A 7,048-nucleotide genomic window follows, 5' to 3' on the forward strand; every position below is an offset into this window, starting at 1 on the left:
GTCAAATTATTGTAATCTGTCCTTAAACTAAATTGTCAATATGTTTTAACAGGCGTTTTAACTAAAGCTATTTAAAGTTACTATTTATTTATAAATGCATGAACGTCACTCTTAAAAGTTTATTAGTAGCTCTTAGTAGTAGCTCTAAGCTTCACTTAAAGCTGTAATCTCACAGATATACCGTTTTTACAACTTTTTTATTTTTTGTCTTGGAAAGAGCATTTTTTGCGTCAATATCTGCAAACCAATGATATAAAAGATTGCTGACAAAAAAGGTTCGTAGATGTTTATATTTCCGTTCGAAAAAAAATGTTTTATGGCTTTAACCTTTACTCACGGTTTAAGAAAAATGCATAAAATATCAATTTTTGAACTAAAATATAGAAATCTGAGAACTATTTTATGTCCAAACTCTTACATAACTGGTTCCATGGATTAAAAAAAAGCCTCGTTCCAAGACAAAAATTGAAAAAGTTGTCAAAACGATCAATCTGTGAGAGTGCAGCTTTAACAGGACCCCTATTATTTAAAGATATTGTTTTTAATTTCTATGAAATACATTGCTATTTAAATATATGTACATAGAAAATAAATAGCAGCTAAAACAGATGGAAGATATCCTATGTCTTGAATAAAAACACATTTCATTTAAACTTAATAGAAATTATGAAAAGTATCGAAAAGTAGCTTCTGCGTAAAGGTGTTTGTGTGTACGCTTATTTATACTCGCACTTGTACCCTGCCCATTCGGCGATTGCTCCGATAAGATTGCTAGTCATTTCAGGTTGTTTAAGCATAGTGCACAGACAGAATGTAACCCTGGTAAGTGGTACCCTGGTTCTTTAACGTGCACCAGTGTATACACCTCTCATAGCGTCCCACCAATTTAACGTCACTACCGGAAGAGGATTAATATGTTTTAGTGGTGCGGCGGGTAATCGAACCTGCGATCCCTTGATTGACAGGTAAATGTGTCACTTCATGACCACGGATCAGCCACACAGTTGATACAGTTTAACAGTTGAATAAGTAGCTATACAAACTATGAGGTAAGTAACAATGGAAAGATAACTCTAAAATGACACAATTTTCCTATTAAAGAATCTAACAGTGGCCTTGTCCAAAAGGTCATAGTTCACAGGTCAAAATCTCGGACTATAACTGTTATGAACGAACACCAAACATTAACTGTCAAAAACTCATTTGAAAATTATTTTTTAATCGAAGCCTTAAGTCCTTCAATTTTCAACAACGTTAAGTATCAACGTTTGTTTGTAAAATAGAGAAATTAAAAAAAAAATCTAAACAAAAGAGATCTTGTTTGAACATTTGATGATTTCTCATAATAGCTACGAGCTTTTCTGTCATACATTTATTTTTTCGTTATAGTACGGCACCCTTTTAAATGTGATTGAGGCCCTTTAAGGTAAGCCATCAATTTAAAGGATGCAAACATGTGTTAGTTCATTTTAGGTATTAACAGCGAGATTACAACGTTTAATGTTTAATGATTAACCCGTCATAAACATGTGTTAGTTCATTTTAGGTATTAACAGCGAGATTACAATGTTTATTGATTAACCCGTCATAAACGTGTTTTATTACTTTCCTTATTACTCGATATCTTTAAGACTAAACTATAAAAATAGAATATTTCCTGTTCAAAATAACGGACAAAAAACTACCTGTTTCACCTGCACTTTCACAGCATATGGAAACAATGATAGCAAACATTAAATATAACAAACCAACTTGTACCTTTAAAGCTGCACTCTCACGGATTGAACGTTTTGACAACTTTTTTTATTTTTTGTCTTGGAACGAGCCAATTTTTGCGAAAATCCATGGAAACCAGTTATAAAAGACTGCTGACAAAAATAAGATCGCAGATTTTTATATTTAAGTTCAAAAGTTGATGTTTAATGCATTTTTCTTAAACGGTTTAAGCCATAAAACATTAATTTTCGAACGGAAATAGGAAAATCTACGATCTGATTTTTTTTTGTCAGCAATATTATAGCATTGGTTTGCAGATATTTACGCAAAAAATTGCTCTTTCCAAGACAAAAAATAAAAAAGTTGTAAAAATGGTATATCTGTGAGACTGCAGCTTTAACAAGGTGTACCTTTTAATAGAACCATAATCATCCCATCGCAAAACATCGCACTGTAGCAGTTATATGAAATGCTTTCCCTGAAAGCATATCTTGCAAAAATGAACCTGATGCTGTTGTTTAAAAGTATTGTATTTAAGAAGAAGCCATGCCTGCTTGCGTGCTTTAACCTTTCAACTAGAATGTTCGGGTGATGATTGGAATGAAAGATGCCGAAATGTGTTCTGCCATTTTCAGTTTAGCATATTGAGTCGAATGTTTGTCTGTTTTATTTTGTTGGTAAAGAGTAAACAGTTAAAAAAACTACACTTATGATGTAAATATAGTTGTAATTATTGCAGTCATGAATAATGTTTGATTCATGTTAATGTAATAATTAGTGTTTATCTTGACACATGCACTATTGTTCGAGCAATTAATATATTCTATGTAAATCCATTTTCTTCGCAGATAGTTGGTGTATATTATTGTGTTATCTTACAACATTCATTCGGCCAAATCCACCCTCTTACCCTACACTAACGTGCCCTACCCACCAATTCCAACCAACCAACTAACCAACAAACCAACCAACCAACCAACTAACCGACCGACCGACAGACCGACCGACCGACCGACCGACCGACCGACCGACCAACCAACCAACCAACCAACTAACTAACCAACCAACCAACTAACCAACCAACCAACCAGCCAACCCAACACAACCAACCACGTCCCCATATACCTATCTATCAAACATAGATTGCAGTTTTGAATTTGTGCCACCTTCTTTAAAAATGTTTTGAACTATTATAGAAAAGCTCAAAATATCCAGTTGTTGTAGATAGCGGAAAGAACATTTCTAAGGCATCGATAGTTGTGCTTCAGAAGACATTTCATACTTTATATCTAGATGTTAAAGAAAGACACGATGTACAAGCACAAATTCAAGTTTTTGGTCAATGATATTCCACCTTCCAGGCTTGTAAGTTGTCATGTTGCCGGAATATGTCCATTTAAGTCCAAGTTTCTTAGTCAAAATAATAAAAATACAGTGAAAAGTATTTTGCCGATCATAACGGTGGCATCTTTAATAATTGAAATTTTACCTCGAATACTTTAAATTACCTAGTTGCACAACTTAATGGTCATCATGAATGAAGCGTATATCTATATCAGTGAACACTTGGTTAGCGAGTTTTGGTTTAATCTGTAACGTAATGACTGAAATGCTTTTTTTCCACACAGTCTACACATTGTTTTGTGTATATGAAATAAGCAACTGCAAAAATAACGTACCCAAAATGATTACTACACCATATCTACGTAGTACTTGTTCGGCTTTTATAGATGCAAACATTACCAAAATGTTAAAATATGATTTCTGAGAGAAATGGCAAGTTTATGTTAGGAATGTATTTTGTAACATTTTAAAGAACCCTTGTGTCACCTTTTATAATCTTAACATGTTAATGCTACCAATAAATTATCCTTTGTAGCCAATTTTCTGAAATGCGGCATGTTAATGCTACCAATAAATTATCCTTTGTAGCCAATTTTCTGAAATGCGGTTTCCGCTCCATAAAATAAGTTCCCCTACTAACGATCTATTTGCAAGCAACCAATGGTTATTTAAGATTCAGGCGGTAGTTCATTTGTTTTACCATGCAGAATACCATGGCGTCCATGCGTGTGGTATCGACTTGCTTTTGGATTATACTCTACTTAAATGGATTCTCTGATGGCATGATATATGTCAAACAAATTAGTGAAACAAGTTTTATTAGAAACTGTGTTATTCAGGAATGTGTGTGTTTTGGAAATACCATGGATTGTAATGGAAAAATACCCGTACACATTCCATCGGGAATAACACGGGTGAAACTGGAAAATTTGAAATGCGAAGACGGTTTATCGTCGGACACATTTCATAATGAAACATGGAGTAAAATTGTGAATCTTGACATTTCATGGCAAGACATAGCGAACAAATCAGGCGGTCTGATCATCAGAAACACATCATTATCGACAATGAAGAGTTTACAATATCTTGGAATTCATGTTCTAAGTTGCTTCGTATTAGAAGACCATCAAATAGAAGGCGGTGCTTTCAACGGCTTAGACAATCTCGTTGAACTAAATGTTTCCTACAATAAAAGACTTTCATTTAATATACTCAGCAAAATAATAGAAACGAAAACATTATTTCCAAGACTAAAAGTATTTTTAATAAATAATTTCGGTATACCCAGATATGAAAATATTCCACTAAATTTCAGTAAGAGTTTTTTGACTGCTCTTGGAAGACGCAATTTAACCCAGCTAGAAGCCAATGACAATATTGTAAATGAGATTGACGTGGATCCTACAAACGTTATATTCAATAGCCTCGAAAAGGTGTCTTTGAAAAATACGCAATTAAATGCAATCAAAGGTATAAAAGGTGAAGTAATTTATGAATCACTACACACTCTTGATATTTCATCAAGTAGAATTCCAATTGCAAGCGTCTTACTGACAGAAGAGAAACATGAGGTAAAAGAAAACGGAACACCATGCAATACAAATATAAATGCAATCACGAGAATACTAAAACGTTTTCAGCATTTAAAAACATTAATCGCAAATGATTTGTTTAGCGAACAACAGGCAGCAATTCTTTTTAATTGTACCTTTACTATCCCTTCCTCAAGATTTACAGTTTCTCTGAAAAAAATACATTTTCAGGCTAATAATTTTAGAAGGATTTATTTTGAGGTGAAAACAAATATTACACTTCACCTTGAATATTTAGATCTCAAATATAATGGAATTGAATATTTCGAAACTCCACATGTTTTGAACTATATCCCTTCTACTCTTATACTTGCACACAACAATCTGCATATTATGCTTGATACTAATCCGGATAAGTTTACCGAAATGTTTAAATATTTGCGCAATCTACAAGTAGTGGACATTTCATTCAATAAGTTACCATACATTCCCAAATCAATGTTTGAATATAACAAGCATGTACGCGAGATTTACTTAAGCAATAATTATTTTAAGCAGTTCTATCAAACAATTGTGATTCCTTGCAGAGTAATTGACCTAGTAAAAAATGACATTGACTTGTTAAACGATAAGAGCATTCGTTGGTTTGAGAGAATCAACGACAAAAGTAACGGGTCATTACAGTTGCACATTGAGTCCAATCCGCTACAATGTAGATGTAACAGTCGCACTTTTGTCCACTGGTTGTTGACGTCAGAGTTTGTTGTTCATCAAAACTTAAATTGTCGGTTAGACGGGGAACAAATGCCAATAAACAAAGATACCTATGCAAAACTGCAAAACGAGTGCAACGTTATAATCAATTACATTATAATAGCCAGCATAACAATTGTTACTATATGTGTAGCTTTTATAGCCGTTAAATTGGGAAAGCAACTGTTCGACAAATACAACACCAAAAGAAAAGAAAGAAGAGTCCTCACACAGCTCAAAAACGGTTGTTTCAAATTTGGATTTTTGTCGTTTCTGATCTACAGCGATAGTGACTCAGAACTAATGCTGGAACACCTCTGCCCTTTATTAACGGACACTTTTAAGGAGAAAGTAGGAGATGTCGAAACCGAGGATTTGAAGTTTGTCGGCATTGGTGATAGACATTTTTGTCCTGGATTTGGTATAATGGATGAAGTCCATAGATGTTTTAATTACACAGCTGTCATTTTGGCGTTTGTAACAAATGCCTTTTGTGAAAGCGTATTTTGTAAAAATGAGCTCGAGTATGCGATTGTTTTAAACAAGCCTGTAGTTTTATTTTTTGTTGAGAAAATTGCAGAAGAAGACATGCCTGCTTGCGTGCGACAACTTTTCAACAAGAATGTTCGAGTGAAGATTGAACTGAAAGATGGAGACATTAAGGTTACGCCTCACATTGATGACGTCTGCTCTGCCATAGTCAGTTTAGCATATTGAAGGTTCGAGATACATCATGTGTTCAAACGAGCGAAGCTGGAGAAGAGGGTGCTTGAGTTTTGAAATCTGTACATATTAAACTGATGTATTTTAGTTGCCTGGCAATGAATGTTATAAGTTATAATGCATATGTTCGCCGTTTTGATAATGTATATACTGAATTATTACACAATCAGCGTATACATAAGTTATGCTTTCGAATGTTCATTGACATACATATTTTGAAAAAAAAAACATATTCTGAACAGTTGAATTCTTTTGCTCATGTTTTCATCTACCCATTTAAAACTGAATGTTTTTGTTGTTCTATGTTTATAATATTATTCAAAAATACGCTCATTCGGATTCGACGGTTCAGCGCAAAACGGACCTTAACTGTTCTAGTTCTGTATGAAACCTATTAGAGAAACGTATTTATACGCATACACTTTCTGTCAGTAGATTGTTTTGATATTTCAATGGAAAAAAGCATGTTATAAATAGCTTTTATCTGACCGTGCAAAGGCGGTTATCAATTTACAGATGATGATACATTATTTTATCTAAATTTGTACATAACCTTTTTTAATGATATTGGTTCTGATTATACTGATGGTGGCGTAAGGTAGTTGTTAAGATATATAATCGACATCTGTTTAAACAAAGCGGAAATTTCCTACCCAGATTAAGTGGCCACCTGTATTAAACAGCCACTTTGATCTTTTCACCAAGGTGGCCACTTAATACAGGTTTGACTGTATTTTTTTGCTGTTTCATGTCACTTGTGTTTAAAAAAGCGAAGGGCGAGACATATATAAACATGTATGTACAGAAACGAATGTCATTTGTCGGCAACATTTGAACATACTCCTGATCTTGAGCAGTTGAAGAAGAGGCTGTGCAATTTTAGAAGTTATGATGCATGTGAACGTCGTTATAATAATTCATATAATAACATATTAAAATCAGTATGTAAAGAAGGTATGCTGTCGAATGTTTATTGATAT

Source organism: Mya arenaria, chromosome 13, assembly GCF_026914265.1.
Source record: "Mya arenaria isolate MELC-2E11 chromosome 13, ASM2691426v1".
Lineage (NCBI taxonomy): Eukaryota > Metazoa > Mollusca > Bivalvia > Myida > Myidae > Mya > Mya arenaria.